The 22270-nt window shown below is 44.0% G+C and overlaps 1 protein-coding gene and 1 long non-coding RNA gene across 2 annotated transcripts in view; both read right to left on the minus strand.

Annotated features, from left to right (window-relative positions):
* LOC122801741 overlaps positions 1 to 4144 on the minus strand; it is a 4968-nt gene extending 824 nt beyond the window's left edge. Inside the window, exons 1-2 of the long non-coding RNA XR_006364792.1 lie at positions 4133 to 4144; positions 2420 to 2424 (exon numbers count right to left, since the gene is read on the minus strand). This is a non-coding gene — a long non-coding RNA (uncharacterized LOC122801741). The remainder of the gene's footprint in view (positions 1 to 2419; positions 2425 to 4132) is intronic.
* The window catches only part of LOC122801053 (O-acyltransferase like protein-like), a 676941-nt gene that overhangs the window by 378882 nt on the left and 275789 nt on the right, over positions 1 to 22270 (minus strand). The window lies entirely within an intron of this gene.

Raw genomic sequence — 22270 nt, forward strand, 5'->3', positions numbered from 1 at the left:
GGGAGGGAGGGGGGTGCTCCCGCTCTCGGGGGGCACCCACCGGAGTGGGGCAGCCTGGCGTGTGACAGGACCCCTTCGCCTCAGCCTGGGCTCATCAGTCTCGCCTCAACTACGCCGCCGAGGGGAGCGGAATGCTCTGTGCCCCCCCACCCGTGCCTCACTCCCGAGGAGGAGAGGCTTGACCCACCAGCTGTGACCCACAGGGCCACGCCGCGGGGGCCTTTTGCCAGTGTGAGTTGGTCCACCCGTTCAATCGGTGTGAGAAAAAAATTATGATAGTCATAGGTTCGTACTAGGCTAACTGCCCTTGCGAGTCATTTTAAGCCTAGTCAATTATCCCTTGTGAGACTCAAACCTTGCACCTTGTGTTTGTAAGGCAAACACTGTAACCATTAGGCCACCCTCCCAACCCAGGTATCATACTTGACTGAAACATCATGCTGATACGTCTGCTACCATATCACTTGTCCAGGTTTGTAGGAGCAATACATGACTCCAGATGCTATTTCTGGTGGGTTATCTCACCATCTATGAAGGCATTCACAACATTACATGTTGTAAGAGGTAGTGTGTTACGTCCCATGCATATAATCTATGTGGGACATGTCATGTGTATGTAGTACTACAGTACATCAAAGTGGATATGTAGGTTTACTAATCTGTCTATTGTCAACTGTGTTTGTGTTACTGTATGCACACCCCCTGTCAGTCCTTACTATGTGTATACAAAGGATATACCATTTTGTCCACCTGTTACACCCGGTGAACTCAGGAATACATACCACAAACCTGTCATCATACCTCTCAACCACACTGAATTTCTCGGTTTTTACTGGTTTTGAGGTCCAAATAATGGGGTGCCATGATTCCCGAGTGGCACCCCTTCATTTCCAAATTTCCAGGGTTTTTTTTAAATGATTTTTGCTTTTCAGCTGACGTCATCATGTGCAGAGGCATGCGCTATAACAACAGCTCCATGAACAGCCTGCTAGCTTGTCAGAATTAAGTTCACTTTCTGGGCCATAGCGTGCATGCGTGCAGTTCACCAGCTGCTTAAAGCAGCATTTGAATTCCACAGTTACTGCTCGGTTCAAACTGTGCAGTGCAGTCTTTTATTTTAATGGGGGCCAGAAATGCACTTAGAACCAATGAACGGCCAGCTAGAAAGCAGGATTTACTTTAACTTAGAAGCCACGGCCAGCCAGAATAATCAGCATTCTAGTAAGGACAAACTTAGATTTTAGCCAACTTTTTAGCTGCACAGCATTTGAATATTCCACGGTTACTACTCAGCACAGTCTTTACTTAACTTAGAAGCAGAAGCAATGGCCAGCCATAATAATCAGCATTCCCAGTAAGGAGAACCTTTTAGCTTAGAAGCAATGAACGGCCAGCATTGTGATAGTCATGGTGCCTGCCTTTAAGCTTGTAATAAGAAGTACCGAGACAGCGTGCTTGCTTGTTTTGCAACTTTGTAGACAAAGAAACACCCTTGCTTACAGACTCAGTAGTTTCTGATATTACATTTCATACCTGTTTTCTTTTTACTGATTTCATTCTGTACAAAAATTATATTTTTATTACTGCTTGATTTCTCTTTTTCCACTTCAGAATGCTTGTCTGCACCTTACATTATATTTATTTTTGTGTTACAACTGCAGAAATTGATGATTAACATCTCCAATCAAAGTATTGTCTACTTTTTCAATTAATGTACGGACAGAAGTCCACCTCAGTCAGTGGAAGATGGCAAGTATACATTGGTTTCAGACGTTTCTCTCTGCGGAAGCAGAAGACATGTTAAAGCGCCCTACTGTTTGTACTCGTTACTCCAAAGTGAGGGGCTGATTAATGAAGATGGGTAGTTTGGTTGTGCTGTTCTGTGGCTGCTAGCTCAACACATTTTCCTTTAGGGTTATTTTTCATTCCCCTGTCTTATAGGGGATGGACACAGGCATGTTGCTTCATCCTTAAGGCACTACAATTTGTCTGTACAGCTAGCAGCTGCTACGGCTGGATGGTGCTGTTGCCTGCCAGTTACTAACATGTCCCCTTCGTGTTTTGATAAGAACTGCAGAATGGAAATCAAACAGAATGTGAACTTAGGGAAATCCATGATGGTTCTTGCAGTCCAGAATATTAGTGATGAGTTGGTCCCTCCTTGTGCCCCCTGATGAAAGGGCATTCCCGAAAGAGTAGGGTCATATTTTGCTGTTCAGGGAGTACATCTCATGGACACTAACAGCAGTAACACAGATGTAGTAGCATTAGGATATCGGTTAGCTAGTAGGTGAATCTGACCCCCACTGTTGAAAGGAAATCACTTTTTTCAGGCTTACTTTGTACAAAGGGAAATAAAGTGACAGACAAACTTGGGTGAAAATATTGAGACTAAAATCTGCAAACCTTTTTTTAAAACCCGGACTACTCATGAAAGGCAGTGGGTATTATTTTTAACAAGTTATTAGGACAAGGGTGAATCATAATCGGTCCACCGAAGATGATAGCAACTATCCCAGAGATGAGAGAAGGGCAGACATCCATCTGTTTAATTGTCTGAATATGAACAGTGTTCCTCAGGCAGAGGGCTCTGTAGTATAAGCCACACTTCCTGTCATACTTGTTGTCTGCCTCACTGATTTTGCAGAATTTTGCCCTGTCCTTCATAAAAGTTTTAAAGTTTTAACGTTCTGGTAAATAATTAAGGACTGTAGTCATTCGATAATGATGAACTCTTGACCTTCTTTTTCCAAATTGTTTAACACTTCCTCTCACAGTATGGAAAAATTCGCAAAAATGACGCTTATTGTCATCAGCAACTAAGAAGCTTACAGTATGGTTGTAACCATTTCTTCCAGCATACAGTCCTTTTGATTAAATAAAGTAGGTCAGTATTATTTCCCATGAATAATTTTTAAAAGATGTTAACAAGTATGTGAAAGATTCTTATTAACCTGACACAGGGACTCTTTAATAAAGACACAACATAGGAGAACATACCTTACAACAATGTACACTTGAGATGACTGCCTGACATACATTAGTTTTATACCTCTTATTCCACAGAAAATGTGCATTAATGCAAAATTTGTTGTTCTATTAGCTTTCAAAGTGCATTAGTGTAGCATTTAAAATTGTCTCTTGTACTGGGGCTTTCTCCCTCATTGGTTTAATCTTTGTCCCTGATTCCTGAACAAAAAGTTATGAGCTATTTCCTCATCACATAAATTCAGGCTGTAGTTTTCTGTAAAATATACCACATGGCTTTCTTTTAAGGTGGGTTTCAATGCTGTTTTAATGAATGCGAGTTTCGAGGGAAGAGAAGTTTTAATGCTAAGTCTATTTTCATTGTATGACTGTGTGTCTTTGTTTAACAGATGTCTATTAGTGTTTGTGCTATAAAATATAAAATAAAAGTTTTAAATGAAATCCAATTTAGCCAAATCATTGTAGAAGTAAAGCAGTACGCACATTACAGTGTTTATGGTAAATGGAGCAAAATAGCCAAGCAATGCAAAATTGGAATGGCTGCGGAGGGGGGCAGGGTCTGGGGCCATATTTTGGTTGTCTGTTGTTCAGTTTGAAAGTTGGCACCCCATAATTCCATTGAAGTGGGTGGGGTTACATAACTGTGTATGCAAATGTTATGTTAATCAGTATACAGATTTGTACCTATTTTTCATGGGCCTTTGTCCAGATTTTTGATGTTTCCAGGTTGAGAGGTATGCCTGTCATACACAGTATCATGCATGCCCTCATCAACTGCATCAGGGTTGAGTGTATGGGAAAGAAATGGCAGGGCCAACAGGTGTTGACAGGTAAATCTGTTGCAGTTAATATAATGGCTACGCTTGTGAGGGATCTGCTGACAGTACTGCAGTAACCTGTTCAGTATGTATGAGCCTGTGGTACTACACAACACTGAGGTGACATGTCAAGGCTACCTGTCTGTGACAAGGGGTATGTATGCAAGGTCAAACTGTCTGACAACAGTGTCCTTCACACACTGTTGCATGCATACACACCTGGTACATGTACATATAAAGCTGTACCTTGCCTATGACATGGTCAGTGTATTCTTACTCTGCCATACTCCCTCTTGGGAATGTCTGCAGGGCCACAGCCTGCAGACACACAGGCACCTGGAACACAAACAGAATACAGCATGTCAGACTGCATTCAGTCAGTGGTACTAGCAGCAATAATGCTTCCTGGCTAATAACGTACATACACCTATATGTGTACCGCAAGCCGACAGCACCTTACACAGTATTGCTTAGCTACACTGTACTATATTCACCCTGTGCATCAGACCCATATTAGCATGTTCATGCATCAATGGTATGGATGACAGGGATGTGGCACAGGTATCATCACATGCACAGAGTGTGGTGTGGGTTTTCCAGAGGCCTAGACTGGGCCATACGGTTGACATCATATGTGTGTGTTTGGAGGGGTATCCAATAGATCGGCTGTGCAGAGGTGCTGTGTGTGTCTGGAGGTGACCTGCCTGTGATACCGATGTGTGTGTATGCATGTACACAGTCATGTCATGTGGCTGCCCTACACAGGGGTATGTTGGACAGCTGTGGACCATACATGGCAGGGTGTCCAGTTTACCATCTCTGGCCATGGACACAGGAACTGGTCCTGCCAGGGGTATCACTGGCACCACCAGGCCCAAGTCCAGATGCAGTACTGCTTCCTGATGGTGACTGTTGTCTGTTGGATCAGAGTCCCTGACGGGACCAGCCAGGACAACATGCCCATGGCCTGCTCCAGTGTGATGTGGACAGCAATCCCCCTTCGGTAGTGCTGGTGTCACTGCCACTATGGGAGTGTAAAGGTGCATGGCCCCGTAGACTCTCAGCTGTTGTTGGTGCTGACCTATGTCCACATGGCCAATGCCCATCTCCCACTGCACGCTCTAGCACAGACATGCCACGGTCAAGGCTTGCTAAGGTCTCACCCCACCATCTATTCATGACCTCAGTATTTTGATGTGTGGCCTCAACAAGGTCATGTATGTCGCCACGTAAATCAGAAAGAGTTGCATCCACCACCCTGAGTATTTGTCTGGTGTAGTGTTCACTACATGCCTGTGCATCCATGACAACCCAAAACATGTGTCTGGTGACACCTGTTGTGGCACTTGCAAAAGCGGCTTGACCAGCAGAAACCCTCCTGCGAGCACCCCTGTCCATCTGTCTGTGTGGCACCTCTTCTGCACTCTGGCTATGGCCAGTGTCTACACTCACACCTGACATAGTCACCACACTAGCCTGTTCCATGCCACCATCTGCCAACTGTCCATCATCTGTGGCCACTGGTGACGGGGTATGTATGGGCATTGTCACTGTGTGTGGGGATGCCAACCAATGGCACAGATTCAGCCCCTGACAACCCCACCTGTACCTCACTATTCCTATTATCATTGTCAGAGTCTGCAGAGGCAATGACATCAGTTTCCAAGCAGGAGTGACCCGGAACCCCATCGCCACCTGTGAGGGGAGGACAACATATGTACATTAATACCTGCACTTTGAGGTTGGTGTTACACATGTGCACGCACACACACACACACACACACACACACACACACACACACACACACACACACACACACATGCACGCACACACATGCGCACACATGCACTCACGCACAAACACACACACACACACACACACACTGACACTTACAGTTGAGATGACACAAATCTGTTACACAGACCTCACATTAGCCAAATGGTGACATGCATGACACATGGCCCTCAACATCATGCATTGCAGCCAGTTTTACTCCATGTAACTTATAATATAAAGCTCTGGGATACATGAGTAGTGTTAGTAGGTGATGGCCCTTCCCCAGCACAGACTGCACCCATGTACACATCATTGCTGTTCACCTGTATAGCACAGTGGCAAGTACTACAGAACATACCTCACAACTGTACAGATCCTTGCCAGATATGTAGATGTCGGGCTCATATGTTTGCTCTGTTCCTCATAACCCCTGTTTTATCTGATACATCTCTTATCGCTTTTTCACTTACCCAGTGAGGTGGGGGTGAGCCCCACCGGGGCTCTCGCCTCTGGCTTCAAGCACCCGGGCATCCAGGTGCGACCCGCTCCAGTGCCAGGTGGGGAGTTTGACTGGGGCAGTACACCTGTCAAAGAGTAATACAGGTGTCCTAAGAAGATGGGTTGCCAACTGGCTCACTGACAGAACCCACACTGTGAATTAGCAGTTTCTAAATCCAACGTCAGAGCAGTGACAAGTGAAGTACCACAGAGTTCAGTCCTAGGTCCTCTCCTGTTTGGTATCTACTAATCTGAAGTACAGACTAACACATAAGGTCTTTGGCTAACAAAGTTTGCAGATGACTGCAAACTAGGAGCCATAATCAAAACTCCTAATGATGTGGACATCCTACAAAAGGGCCTCACTGAGACAGATGCCTGGTGTCAAAGCCATGGCCTCAAACTCAATGCCAAAAAGTGAATTGTCATCCCTTTTGGTAAAAACTCTGTACCCATGAACTACCACATAGGCGGTAGTCTACTTAACACCGAAAGTGTGATAAGAGACCTTGGGACACAGCTGGACAGTAGTCCCTCCTTTGATAATCACATCACCACAGTAGTCAGGAAATCCTTCTACATGGCACACCTCATCATAAAAGGTTTCTCATCCAGGAAAAAAGAGGTCATTGTTCCCCTCTAGTCATCACTCATTAGACCCATTATAGAGTACAATGCCCCTTTTGGTATGTACCTCACAAGACATCTACAACAACTGGAAAGGCCACAGGAATACTTCACAAAGAGGATTACCTGCCTCAAACAGATGCCCTACACAGACCGTCTCAAAAAACTCCAGCTTTACTATGTCACATATCGCCTACTCAGAGGCGATCTCTGCCTAACATACAAAGCTATGTCAAACCCAGAGCTGTTGGACATGCTCCACTTAAAGAAATCCCAATCTCTCCAAGCTACATGCTCTAGGGACCTAAACCTTGTCACCACAATAAACAAAACATGCTGGAGGGATAGATTCCTGTCCAGAGACGTCCCATACTCTGGAACAAACTACCTATCTATATCAAACAAAGCTCCTCATTAGCACTCTTCGAGAAAAATCTTGATTGGATGGGAGATAGGAAATTCAATCCAGGGATCACTTCTGTGGCTCTGCTAGACAGGGGTCCAGGGAAGTAAATAGTGTGGGAAGAAATAGCCAGGGAATTGTTATGGCTAGGCTTGTATAGGTTCTATGGCTGATAGCCTAGTACCAACCTATGAACCAACCTATGAACCTATGCTTGACAGGGGCGCAGGAAAATAATTTTCTTAGGTGGCAAAACCCAGGGTACCATTTGGCTAGGCTTATATAGGCCCTAGGGCCAATAACCTAATACCTGCCTATGAACATATGAACCTATACATAACTGGCTGATCTGTGGAGTGACATCACTGATTAATGACATACATGTGAGTGTCAGACCTCCAAACCTGCAGTAAATATGTAATCACACAATTCCTGTTACACCACCAACTTTCTAAGCTTACAGTGGATGTGATAAGTGTACACAACCCTGTTAACATGCCATGTTCTTATAATATATAAAATGAGGCCACAATAATGCAGTCAAAAAAATTACCCACCTTTCGTGTAACATGTGAAATGTACAATATGGTGGTTGCATAAGTGTGCACACCCTTAAAATTATACCTTGTTGAAGCACCTTGTAAGTGACTTACAGTAGTCACTTTTCTTAGGAAGGTGTCTATCAGCATTGCACATCTTGACTTGGCATTATTTGGCCACTCTTCCTTGCAAAGGTCCCCCAACTCTGTCAGATTGCAAGGGCAGCTCATGTGCACAGTCATTGTCAGGTCACACTGGGGTTTTGCTATCAGGTTTAGGTCTAGGCTCTGCCTGGGCCAATCCATAACCATGAGTGTGTTCAGGTGGAGCCATTCTTAGGTAGCTTTGGATATATGCTTTCGGTTTTTGTCATGTTGAAAGCTGACACCCCTCCCCATCCTAAGTGTTCTTGCAGATGCCTGATGGATTTGGACCAGATGTGAGTGTTATTTGGAACTGCTCATAATTCCCACCACCATGACTACAGGCCCAGTTCTGGCTTTGGAACAACATCCCCACAGCAGGCTAATGCCACCAGAGTGATTCACCATGGGGATTGTGGTCTTCAGGTGAAGAGAGGTGTTGCTTCTGCACCACATGTACATTTTGTATTGTGGCTGTGAGCTCAATCCATAGTCTAATTACACCATAACACATTTTCACACATGCCTTTGGGTGACTTGATGTGCTGTATTGCCAACTGTATCCACCCCTGGATGCTTTCTGGTGTGGGGAAATGCTTCCATCTTCTGACCCTTCCCCATAGGCCAGACTTATGCAGAATACAGGAGATTGTTCTCACATATAGTACACAACACCAGTACTTGCAAGAGATTCCTGCAACTCCCTCAGTGTTGCTGCATGTCTCCTGGCAGCCTCCCAGACCAGGTTTGGACATGTCTTTTCATCAGTTTTAGAGGGATGTCAGGTTATTTTCAACAGCACTGTTGTCTCATATTCAATCCACCTTTTGATGACTGTCTCCACTGTGCTCCATGGTGTATGCAATGCAGTGGTAATGTTGTTGTACCCTACTCCTGACTGATACCTTTCAAATATGAGATCCCTTTGCTGCTTTGCAAACTGTCTGCAAGCCATGGCTGCTGCTGTTGCAGGCAACTGAGTAAATGTCATGGATATCCAACTTGGACAACAGAGTGTTATTTGGTGTTACTCACAGTGCCTTTACTTGATGGCAGGTGTATATCCAAGCAGACTGAATGCTGTCAGTAAATCATAAGTTTCTGCAATAAAATATTATTTGAAGGGTGTGCACACGTATGTATCCAGCTTATTGTAAGGTTTGTATACTCCATATTTAGTGCCTAACAGATTGATTGATTTTACAAGTGAATTGTTCATGTTATGGGTCACATTAAAGGTTGTAAAAGGTGTAGACTGACATATTGTGGTCTCAATTTGTATATATCATAAACACCTGGCATCTTAGCAGGGGTGTGTACACAGTTTATATCCAATGTATAAGAGTAATGTTTCACACATGTCCCTACCTTAGGCCGTTAATCCCCCCATTTTGTTGGTCTCTGTCCAGACGTCTTGCACTGACAGGTTGTGAGGTATGCTACAGGAATGTTACATTCTCTTCAGATAGGCCTATGTGGTGACCACTGTGATGCAATGCAGTTAACTTCACCATAAGTGAACATGCACATAAAGCAATACGGCTATGAGTGACAGTAGAGTGCATGATAAACTGCATGCCCTTCACATGCCTGGGATATTGACAAACCACAAGAGAACAATTCCATACTCACCAGCTTCAGGCTGCTGTCAAACATGCAGACCAGAGGTACCTAGGTAGTTGAGGGAGAGAAGTATTGTCAGCAGACTCACATGTGGCATTGGTACAGGATGGATGCAGCATGTCTGCACATTTACAGTACAACCGCCAATACTACACAGTTTGCTGTCCTTCACCATATATGTGCACTTCTGTGCATTAGAAAACCCCATTCACAACTGCAATCTGACCTGACACATGCATGTAAATCTCTACAGATACAAGTATGTCTGCTACACTAGTCTAGTATTCTTCACTGCGGCCTTACCTGCATGCTCCTTGTCCATTGTCTGGGTGCCACCCTCCTCCAGCATGTGGGGATCTGTACCCTGATGTTGTACTGAGATGGGTGCCCCAAGGTTGGTGAGGAGCTCCTTGGTGGGTGTCAGTGGGGGCTGCATGTCTGGGACCCCACCTGTGGCTGTGTGGTCCCTGGCCACGGCAGCAGCCCTGCTGGGCATGGGGTATGAGGTCGGTTGCACGATGCTGGACCTGCTCGTATGTATGTGCATGCAGGCTAACATCATTTACCCTGTGGACAAGGTCATCCCAAAGGGTGCTCCTCTCCCGCAGATGTTGCTGGCTCTGGCCAAACATTATCACATGGTTCTGTAGTATGGCTTCTATGATCATATTTGTCTCAGCCGCTGAAAAAGTTGCCCTTTGCTGATGCGACATTGCACCTGTGAGACATAAACAGGGAAACACATCACAGGACCTCATACATTTGGCAACAGTATATACAGAACCTACACATCTACATTGAATACCAGTAGCCACCACTCACAACCACACCATACCTCTGTAATCTATCAGCACAGTACCAGCTTGCATTGCACTCCTGGTCCTGTTGTGTCATATTCCTCCCAGTGAGGGCCAGTTAATTGCATAATCCTCTATTCTTCATTATGATCTGTGTAGAGGGATGACATTAGCCATCTTCCATGTGGATGGGGTGTGGATGCTGTCAAGGCTTGGTGTGACTACAATGTGCAATGAAGCGGGGAGCACATGCCTGAGTTCATGTAGGATGTGGACAGGGATGTTATCAGGTCCCATGGATACTTATGTTTGTTGCCTTTCAGTAGGCAATATGTACCTGCTCACTGGTGATGAGTGGAGGGGTGCAGGTGCTGGGCATATCCACCTATAGTGATGCTGAGCCAGGGGGGTGATGTTTGCCCTAACCCTATCTGCAGCAGGTTGGCTATAGCTATGTTGTGTGTGTATGTGGTCTGATTAACCACCATTATATGTTGGGTTTGTTTGTTGCCTCTGAGATTGCAGACATATGTGAAGATGGCCTTGTGATTGTCCTTGGTGGATGTGTCCAATTTATACTCATAGTTAGTCTTACAGTAATCCACCTGTGACCGTATATGCTTGTTCAGACAACGGCTGACTTGATGCCAAGTTGGTGCCCACTCCTACTTTGCCCTGTACAGCCAATATAGGGACCAAGTCTGTGGTTTGTGTATTGCTGCTGACCAGCAAAGGGGATTACTCTACTTTGGTGGAGTCAGGTTTTACAAGTAAAATATTGCTGAGTTCATACAGCTATGCAGGTATCCATATAGCTGTTTGTAGAAGGCAAGCACACAAAGTCATAACACAGTTGGACACCTCTCCAATTTCAAACTGATAATCATGCTTATTGTAGTATCCATGGCTGTGTCAGGGAAATGTAACAACTAGTACCTGTAGAAATGTCACTCTGTTGGATGCACAGTAACTAAGATTACACACATGTACAACATGTACAGGTTATTTAACTGACATTTTGCATACCATGTCTGTTATGAGTCGGCCAGATACACCTACTTATACTGACATGTGCACAGGTAATACCTGATATACACTGCTGTTCTATGTCAGTATGGCACACTGTATTCACACTCTTGCTGCCCAGTCATCCCTCTCAACCCATTAGAGCAGGACATCTGTAGGATGCCACACATACCTGGGGGGCAATGGGACAACATTTGTGACACTGTCTTAATATTACTGTAACAGACTTGAGTCATTCGATAGCACAGTAGCCTTTGTACTGACAGGCATACCCTGGAGGATGTCCAACATTCATATGGCAGAAAGAGAGGAGAAAGGCTAGGAATGTGGTAGTGAGGGTAAGAACTTTTAATGTTGGCAGTATGACTGGTATAGGGACAGAGCTAGCTGATATGATGGCCAGAGGAAGGTTGCTATATTCTGTTTGCAAGAGACCAGACAGAAGGGGAGTATGGCTCGGTGTATCGGATGCAGGTCCCAATTGTGGTATCAAGGTGTGAATGGGAGGAGAAAGGGGGAAGGGGTTATCCTGAAGGAAGAGTATGCCAAGAGTGTTCTTGGAGGATGAAATGAGTGTCTGATAGAGTGATGTTTATGAAGCTGGAAACTGATGGTGTAATAATGACTGTTGTTAGCGCATATGCTATGCTACGCAAGTTGGTTGTGCAATCGATGAGAAAGAGAAATGTGAAGTCAGTTGGATGATGTGGTGATGAATGTACTCAAGGGTGAGAGAGTGGTGATTGCAGCAGATTTCAATGAGCATGTTGGTGAAGGGAACAGAGGGGATAAGGAAGTGATGGGTATGCATGTTGTTAAGCAAAGGAGTGCAGACGGTGAGATGGTAGTGGATTTTGCAAAAAGGATGGACATGTCTGTGGTGAATATATACTATAACAAGGGGGAGGAGATTAGGGTGACATACATTAGTGGAGGAAGATGCACACAGGTGGAATATATCCAATGTAGGACGGCCAATTTGAAGGATATTGAAGACTGTAAAGTGTTGACAGGGGAAAGTGTAGTTAGGCAGCATAGACTGTTGGTCTGTAAGATGACATTAGTGATCAAGAAGAGGAGGAGTGCGAGGGCAGTGCCAAGGATCAAATGGTGGGAACTGGAAAAGGGTGATTGTGAGGTGGAGTTCAGGGAAGAGTTAAGACAGGCTCTGGGTGGCAGTGAAGGTTGAACAAATATCTGGGTAAATACAGCAGAGCTAGTAAGGGAGACAGCTAGAAAGGTGCTTGGTGTGACATGTGGATGGAGGAAGGAGTACAAGGAGACCTGGTGGTGGACCAAAGAAGTACAGGACAGTATACAGAGAAAGGAGTTGGGGAAGATAGAGTGGGATTGTCAGAGAGATGAGGAAAGTAGACAGGAGTATAAGGAGATGAGGTACATGGCAAAGAGAGAGGTGGCAAAGGCTAAGGATGAGGCATATGAAGAGTTATATGACAGGTTGGACACTAAGGACAGATGAAATGATTTGTGCCGATTGGCTAGACAGAGGGACTGAGCTAGGAAAGATGTGCAGCAGATTAGGGTGATAAAGGATAAGGACAGAAATGTACTCCCAAGTGAGGAGAGTGTGTTAAGCAGATGGCCAGTGTACTTTTTAGAGGCTAATGAATAAAGAGAATGAGAGCAAGAAGGTTGGATGATGTCGGTATGGTGAATAAGAAAGTGCAACGGCTTACCAAGGAGGTATGTAAGAATGGAAAATAGGAAGTTTAACATATATGTCTCAGCAAGACTTGCTCTACATATATATTTCTGATCAGAACCTATGGCCATAGGATAGCTATGAAGAGGATGAAGACTGGAAAGTCCACATGACATAACTGTGGAAGTATGGAGGTGTTTAGGGGAAATGGCAGTGGTGTTTTTCACCAGATTCTTTAATGATATCTTGGAAAGTGAGAGGTTGCATGAGGAGTGGAGAGAAAGTGTTTGTGTACCATTTTAAGAATAAGGTTGATGTGCAGAGCTGTAGTAACTAGAGGAATAACATTGATCAGTCACAGCATGAAGTTATGGAAAAGAGTAGTGGAAGCTAGGTTAAGCACGGCAGTGATGAGTAGTGGTCAGCAGTATGTTGTCATGCCAGGTAAGGGAACTACAGATGCAATGTTTGCTCTGAGACTGTTGATGGAGAAGTACAGAGAAAGTCAGGAGTTGCTTTGTGTCTTTCTGGATTTAGAGAAAACATATAACAGGGTGCCTAGAGAGGAGTTGTGGTATTGTATGAGGAAGTCATGAGTGGTAGAGATATATGTAAGAGTGGTACAGGATATACATAAGGATGGTGTGACAGCGGTGAGGTCTGCAGTGGTAGTGACAGATGCATTTAAGGTGGAGGTGGGATGACATCAGGGGTCAGCTGTGAGCCCTTTCTTATTTGCAATGGTGATGGACAGGTTGACAGACAAGATTATACAGGAGTCCCCATTGACTATGATGTTTACAGATGACATTTTAATCTGTATTGAGAGTAGGGAACAGATTTAGGAGACCCTGGAGAGGTGGAGATATGCTCTAGAGAGGACAGGAGCAGGACCATGACAGAATATCTGTGTATGAATGAGAGGGAGGATAGCGGAATGTTGAGGATGCAGGGAGTAGAGTTGGCAAAGGTGGATGTGTTTAAATGATTGAGATCAACATTTCTGAGTAATGACGACTGTAGAGGACAGGTGATGAAGAGTGTACAGGCAGGATAGAGAGGGTGGAGAAGAGTGCCATGAGTGATTTGTGACAGACGAGTACCAGTAAAACATGAAAGGGAAGGTCTACAAGAGGGTAGTGAGACCAGCTATGTTATATGGGTTGGAGCCAGTGCCACTGACAAAAAGGCAGGAGTCAGAGCTGGATGTGGCAGAGTTACAGATGTTAGGATTTGCACTGGGTGTGATGAGGGTGAACAGGATTAGCAATGTGTATATGAGAGGGTCAGCCCATATTGGATGGTTTTGAGACAAAGGCGGAGAGGCAAGATTACATTTGTTTGGACATGTGCTGAGGAGGGATGCTGAGTATATTGGGAAAAGGATGGTAAGGAAGTAGCTGCCAGGTAAGAGGAAAAGAGGAAGACCTCAGATAAGGTTTCTGGATGTGGCAAGAGATGACATGCAGGTGGTTGATGTGATAGAGCAAGATGCAGAGGACAGACAGAAATGGCAACAGATTATCCACTGTGGCAACCCCTAATGGGAACAGCCATAGGAAAAAGAAGCAGATGTTGTAATGTTAGTCTTCACAGATTTGCCAAGGAGTTGCCCGACATAACACAATTCTATGAGCAAATGACTACAAATATGAGACACACATATGGTCAGTGTGCATAACACTGGACAGTTAAATGGTAGGAGCTCAGTATATCACATGCAGTTCAACACACACATCTGCAACAGTACTTTACTATGCAAATACCATGTATAGGCCTCTCACATTTCTGAGACAAACAAGTATATCATAGTTGTAGTCATAAGTAAGATATGGCTATGTACAACATCCCAGTTGCTGGCCTAGCATTGTCACAGTCAGTATTGTTCAACACACACTCCAGTGATAGTCATATGTGAGTCTTCCTTTCCACAGGTGACCCAGGGGCCTGACCTATGATCTATGTCACTGCAGACAGACCCGGATGCTATGGCCATAGGTTCTGATCAGAAATATATATGTAGAGCAAGTCTTGTTGAGACATATATGTTAAACTCTCTATTTCCCATTCTTACATAAAACCCGCGGTAGTGGTGCTGCCATAGCATTGTCACCTCACAGCAAGACGTCTCATTCAATTCTCAGCTAGAGCGTCTTCTGTGTGGAGGCATGCATGAATGGGCGTACCTTCGTTGAAGTTTGTGCGTCAGGGCTGGTAACTCGGCACGTAAAAATCCACTACCAAACATTAGCGGACTGGAGTTCCGCTGTGGCGACCCCTAACCGGGATAAGCCGAAAGACACAACAACAACAACAACATACCTCTACTGCAGTCCATTACATGCTTACTTATTTGACATACCTGTTTTTTCCAAGTGTAGGTGGTTATATCCTCCTTTTTTCTTTGTTTTTTCACCGTTCCTCTCTCTCTCTCTATCTCTCTCTCTCTCTCTCTCTCTCTCTCTAACAGTTGTAGGGTGTACATCTGCTTTGCATAAGAAGCAGCTTGCCTTTTGTAGGTAATCCTCATGAGCAGCTGATGGCCTGTGCACCAATTGGTGTCCTCCACTTGCTAATTGCATGCAGAACAGCTGTGTTGTTATTCATATAGCCAATGGCATGGCAACACACTCCTATAATTGATTACTTCATGTGGGCATTGGCCCTTTTCCTTGCCATTGAGGAGGACTTCATGGAGGTGTGTGAACAACAGCATCACATATGGTATTTGGAAATACCTCATACAACCAAAACTGTGGAGAAAGGCCAACAAAATGGGGGAGAAGGTTCCAGACATAGGGACAGAATGTAAGTATTGCCGTTATACATTTGGATTAATGCTAGTCTAACAGGGTTTGTGTGGACATGGAGTTTCTGTGTGATGTTAACTCTGACAGTGTTATGTGTTTGACATAACTCTCAACTGTAGGGCTATCTGCAAAATGGCCAGAGTTTGGAGTCCTATGTTTGATGTGTTCCACAGTCATTTTTTTGTCTTTGAAAATCAGTAGCATACTCTAGGGATTGCAGTCAGTAACTGCTAAAATCCATTTGTGTTTCTGACATCATATCCCCCAGAAAAGATATGTTACAACTAATCTTGTTACACTGGCAACTTCCTCAGTTTATAACAGCAATATTTCAAATATGTCCCTGTTTTTAGGCCCCTGTCCCCCGGTTATGTCAGGCTTTGTCCAGATTTCATGCAGTAAGAAGTTGATAGGTATGGGATATGATTATTTAGTGCCTACATTTCTGATATCATCCCAGTGATGTATCAGACTGCTAGACATGTTATGTAGAAGAGGCCTAATATATGAGGGAAGGCCTGGATATTCTGTGGGACTCTGTACAGTTAAGAGATCTGTGTATGTCTGGCAATTGTTGACGGACTCTCAGGACTGTGTAGCAGTGTAGTGTGTTAATGTTATTTAGCCTGTGTAGGGCGGGGATGGATGTATGTGTTATGGCTCCTTTTCTATCTGCCTGTGCATGCTGCTCCTGTTTCTGGTGGTCTGTCAGCTATATATGTTTGCAGGGGCAGACTGAGACATGTCCCATACCATGGTCAGGCATCATACTACACTGTGAATTGGGCCAGTATATGTAGGGGGAGTGTGTGAGTGGCAAACATGTTGAGATGTTTTTGTTCACACAGTCCTTATACTGTACTGTTCCTTTGACTTACCGGTATGTCACTGTGACTGTGATGGAATTAGTTGTGGGTATGCACTTTCACTGGTGTCTGTTTTTCAGTGCTTTTACATCCCTGTAGTGCCTGATATATTTGCCAATACATCTGTAATTCCCCCTAGCAGATTTGGATTAGTGTTGTGTCTGTCTGACTGTAGTTCGGACAGTGCTTGGTGACATGCTTAGCAGCTGAGTGTAGTATCCCTAATGTGATGTTATGTCCAGATATTTGTAGGATGTACTGTTGCCTGGCCCCCATAAGTGTTGTGTATTTCTGACACATCAGTGGGATGATGTGAGGATTGCAGTCACTAACTAGTGAGAAGTAACTGAGTGCTGGACTGGTGCTGTTTCAGTCAATATATGTTAGGACAGACTTGAAGGTGTTACTGCAGCAACTGTGTCAGCTTATCTACTCCAGTATTTCAGATATGTCCCCATTTACATGGCTTTCTCCCCCCATGTTGTCAGGCTTGGTCCAGATTCATTGCACTAATGGGTTCTGAGCCTACCTCTCGAATGTCCGGATTGTTTCAGTATGTCCAGGTTTATTGCTCATATTTCTGGTCTGTTCCACAGATTCATTATTTTTATATCCCTGGTAAATCACTGTGATAATCTGTGGATTTCTGATAAATGATGACATACATGTCAGTTTCAGAACTCACATCCTTTCGAACATGTATGCTGAAAAAAACCCTGTCACTTTGGCAACATTCTACATTTGTAAAAGCAATATTTAAAATATGTCCCTAGTTTGGGCCCATTGTCCCCCCCAATTGGACAGCCTTTGGCCAGATTTCTTACACTAAGAGGTTGAAAGGTATGGTTGTGAGGTATGACTCCACTACATGTTATGAGCATATATATATATATATATATATATATATATATATATATATATATATATATATATATATATATATATATATATACACACACACATATATATATATATTTATATATATATTTTTTTTTAATTTGTATATATATATATATATATATATATATATATATATATATATATATACACACAAGTTCATAGGTAGGTACTAGGCTATTGGCCACAGGGCCTACAGGCCTACATAAGCCTAGCAAAAAGGTACCCTGGCTTTTGCCACCCAAGAAAATTATTTTCCTGTTCCACTGTCGAGCAGAGCCACAGAAGTGATCCCTGGGGTAAATTTCCTATCTCCAATCCAATCATCAAGATTTTTCTTGAAGAGTGCTAATGAGGAGCTTTGTTTGATATAGATAGGTAGCTTATTCCAGATTATAGGAAGTCTCTGGGACAGGAATCTATCCCTCCAGCATGTTCTGTTTATTGTGGTGACAAGGTTTAGGTCCCTAGAGCATGTAGCTTGGAGGAATTGGGATTTCTTTAAGTGGAGCATGTCCAAAAGTCCTGAGTTTGACATAGCTTTGTGTGTTAGCAGAGATCGCATCTGAGTAGGCAATATGTGACTTAGTATAGCTGCAGTTTTTTGAGATGGTTTGCGTAGGGCATCTGTTTGAGGCCGGTAATCCTCTTTGTGAGGTATTTCTGCAGCCTTTCCAGTTGTTGTAGATGTCTTGTGAGGTACATACCAAAAGGGGCGATGTACTCTATAATAGGTCTAAGGAGTGACGAGTAGAGGGGAACAATGACCTCTTTTTTCCTGGATGAGAAACCTTTTGTGATGAGGTGTGCCAAGTAGAAGGATTTCCTGACTACTGTGGCGATGTGATTATCAAAGGAGAGGCTACTGTCCACCTGTGTCCCAAGGTCTCTTATCACACTTTCAGTGTTAAGTAGATTACTGCCTATGTGGTAGTTCATGGGTACAGAGTTTTTACCAAAAGGGATGACAATGCACTTTTTGGCACTGAGCTTGAGGCCATGGCTTTGACACCAGGCATCTGTCTCAGCGAGGCCCTTTTGTAGGATGTCCACATCATTTGGAGTTTTGATTATGGCTCCTAGTTTGCAGTCATCTGCAAACTTCTAGCCAGAAACCTTCTGTGTTAGCCTGTACTTCAGAGAAGTAGATACTAAACAGGAGAGGACCCAGGACTGAACCCTATGGTACTCCACTTGTCACTGGTCTGAAGTTGGATTTGGAGTCTGCTACTTCACAGTGTGGGTTCTGTCAGTGAGTCAGTTGGCAACCCATTTTGTGACATAGGGATTTATACCTAGTTTAGTGAGTTTATTTATAATTCCAGAGAGGGGGATGGTGTCGAAAGCTTTGGCGTGATCTAGATAGGCTGTGTGAACCACCTTACCCTCATCTACGGCTTTGGCGACAACTTTAAAGACATATATTGGGTTTAGGAGACATGATCTGCCTTTTACAAACCCGAACTTGGTGGGGTCCTGAGTTTAGAGATTACCAATGTCATTGTTTATAAGTTCCATGATGATACATTCCATAGCCTTGCAGACAAGGCTCATCAGGCTAATGGGGCGGTAATGTTTGGGGTCCGGGTTGGCTTCCCCTTTGTGGAGTGGGATAACCATCATTGTGCCCCATTCAATGGACACATAGTCTGAGATGAGGCTATTATTGAACATGGTACTTAGGTGGGGTGCCAGTTCGTTCTGTAGTTCATGTTGACTGCAGCCTGGGATGTTGTCACGTCCCATGGATGCTGTGTTCTTGACTTTGGAGAGTGTGTTTTTTACCTGTGCAGCCATGATTACAGGAACTTTGCATTCTTCTGGTATAGAGATGGGCCCTTTAGGGGATGAGAGGTGGGTAAAGTTAGCACTGAACCTATCTGCCAAGATGTTGGCAATATCAGTTGGTTCTGTATATTTAGTGCCATTGTGCTGTAACTCAGTGCAGATCTGAGTGTTGCCATTGAGATTCTTGACATAGCTATAGAATGCTTTGTGGTTGTCTTTAGAGTCAGTGGCGATTTTGTTTTTGTAACTAGCTTTGGAGGATTTTATGAGGGATCTCAGCTTCTTACTGAGGCTGACCAGGGAGTTCCTCCAATCATGGGAGTTTACTCTTTTTTGCAACAGTTTCTTTCTTCTGTTGCAGAGTTTGTTTATGGCAGGGGACCACCAGATTGGCTTCCTTTTTTTGGAGGATAGCATCTTGGTTCTGTTAGGGATTGCACGATCCATGCACTTGTGTAAGTGCTTATAAAGTGCATTAGGGTATGATTCAGCAGTCATACCTCTATTATCCATCGGCATGGATGTCGTGAAGTTTGCCATTTCTGTCTTAAGAAGCGTGAAGTTGGCTTTGGAGAAATTTTTTCCAGTGGTTTCCCTAATGGGGGTGGGGGTGGGATGTGGATGTCTAGAGTGATTAGCTTGTGGTTGGATCTGACCAACAAGGAATTGACCTCTGGTGTGGAGCACCAGTTGCCCATGTTGGTAATAACCAGGTCTAGGATATTGCTGCCCCTGGTGGGGGTGTGGATAAGTTGATCCAAGGCAATGGAATTTATGAATTCCAGAAAACATTGAGCACAAGAGTTGGTACATGAGTAGTTTTCCCAGTTAATGGTGGGGTAGTTGAAATCGCCCATTATTAGGGTGTTAGGTTGTACCCTAATAATTTCCAGTGTATCAAGAAATGAGGAGTGGGAATCCTGGGGCATGGTGGAGATCTGTAGCAAGCTACAATTTGGATTGCGGTCTTTCCCAGAGTTAGTTGCACTTGGATAATCTTGGATGCATTATGCTGAGCAACTAGCCTGGAGGTGTGGATATCCATAACGAATATGGACACTCCTCCACCTTTAGTGTTTCGGTCCAAGTAAGGTGGCCGAAAAGTGTGGTATGAATTATAGCCTGGTAATGCAGGGGTACTCTCTGGAGCCTTGAACCAGGTCTCTGTCACTGCACAGATGTCAATGTTCTCCATTTTAAGGAGTGCCTCGAGTGAGTGCATTTTGAGGTTTAGACTTCTAGCACGGAGTAGCAATACCCTCAGATTTTGCTTGCTTGTACCTGTGACGGTGGTGAATTTAGAAACAAACCAGTAGAAAAGGATGTCCAACAACCGCAAGCAGAGTTCTTTAACGTAAGAAAGTTTATTATAAAAACTACACACGTTTTGTCATTTGAACCTTGCCTAAAAAGCCATTATATGAGTGGCTATAGCCTTAGCCAGTATCCGGAACCCCAGGGACGACAGGTGCAGGCCATCTCTGGCAAAGCATTGTGGTTTGTCGATCATGTCATCCCAGGCGGACAGATACTGGATCCCCTTAGAATGACACCAGAAGCTTATCCAATTGTTGAAGTCAATCCTTTTGTCCATGTACTGTGGTATCATTCTGGGTGATGGCAGGATGCTACTCAGGGCTAGGGTCATACCTGCCTGGGCTACAAGATCAGACAGCTCCTCCATGTCCCTTTTCATGTAGTCCAGGAAGGTACATCTCAGGTCATTCACACCAACATGGACAATGACAAAGTCATATTTTTACTTGTTGTGGAGTAACCTGAGTGTGTGGGTTACGTTGTGGATCCTGGCACCCGACAGGCAGCTGACAGTAACCTTCTCCTTGTTTATTCGGGTGAATGGGACATCAGTGTGCCTGACTATAGAGTCACTTATGACTAGTGTGTTGGGTACATTGTTATGCCTTATGGGCTTTAGTTGTGTGGCACACTGAGATTATGGGCTATGTGTCATTTGGGTTGTATTGGGGGGTGAAGGTTGCTTGTGTTTCTGCTTTGGAGGTCCCTGTTGCTTGGGCAGGTTTTTACTGAGAGTCTCCGTGAATGTAGGTGTGCCTTTTGTGTTTCTATGTGTGTGTTTTGGTGGTGTAGGTTTTGAGGGACTATGTGATGAGTGTGGTGGGGTGCAAGTGTTTACCTTCTCTTCTTGACTGTCTAATCCAGTCTTGGGTGAAGACAGCTTTGCTTCCAGTTTGGCTATATAAGTGCATCTCTCACAGGTTGTAGTGTTGGGTGGTAGGAGGAGAGGCTTGTCTGTGTACATGAGGCAATTGCTGCATTGCCCCAAGATGCCCGGATTCATCAGGTAGACTTGAGAAAACACTGGGAGCTGACCCTTAGACATGCCTGGATAGCTGCTTATTTGTTAAGTACTAGAAACTGTTTTCCTCTAGACAAGTGAGAAAAGTTGAGTGCTGTAGTAATTTGTAGCTTATTTAGTGCTTACAAAGAGTTTTGAACAAGTGCTGAGCTCAAAGAAAAAAACTAGAGTGCTGAAACTAAAAAAACTGGCTAGTTCTAAGAAACAAAATTAACGTAGAAGACTTCCCTCCAACACAGAAAGGTTTGGGGGCTCAGAAGCCCACAAACAGTCCTGGACACTGCAAATCTGCATCCAGACTAGACTAATCAAAGGAAACGTGGGAAACAAGCTTAGAATTTTTTTGTTAAGTGGAAAGAGAGAAAAGAGAAGCAGAAACTAACTGGATTGGCCTTCTCAAATGTTGTCCCTGTATTAGGTAGAGTGAGGTAATAACACTAGACTGGAAGTAGTGTCCCAGATCAAATTTACAGTAGGGGCGGGCAACTGCAAAGCTATATAGAACACCATACAAATAGGGAAAGAGGGTGGGAAACAAACTGCAGAAATGTTTCTCACAGCAGAAAAGCAGCAGTGAGCCTTTAAATGAAAGTTTTAAACAGCTAAAGGAGCCTCTAGAAAAAGAGTTTAACTGCAACAAGTTATCAGAAACAAACAACCCAACAGAT

This window comes from Protopterus annectens, chromosome 1.part0, assembly GCF_019279795.1.
Source record: "Protopterus annectens isolate FY-2018-M chromosome 1.part0, PAN1.0, whole genome shotgun sequence".
In the NCBI taxonomy this organism is placed as follows: domain Eukaryota; kingdom Metazoa; phylum Chordata; order Ceratodontiformes; family Protopteridae; genus Protopterus; species Protopterus annectens.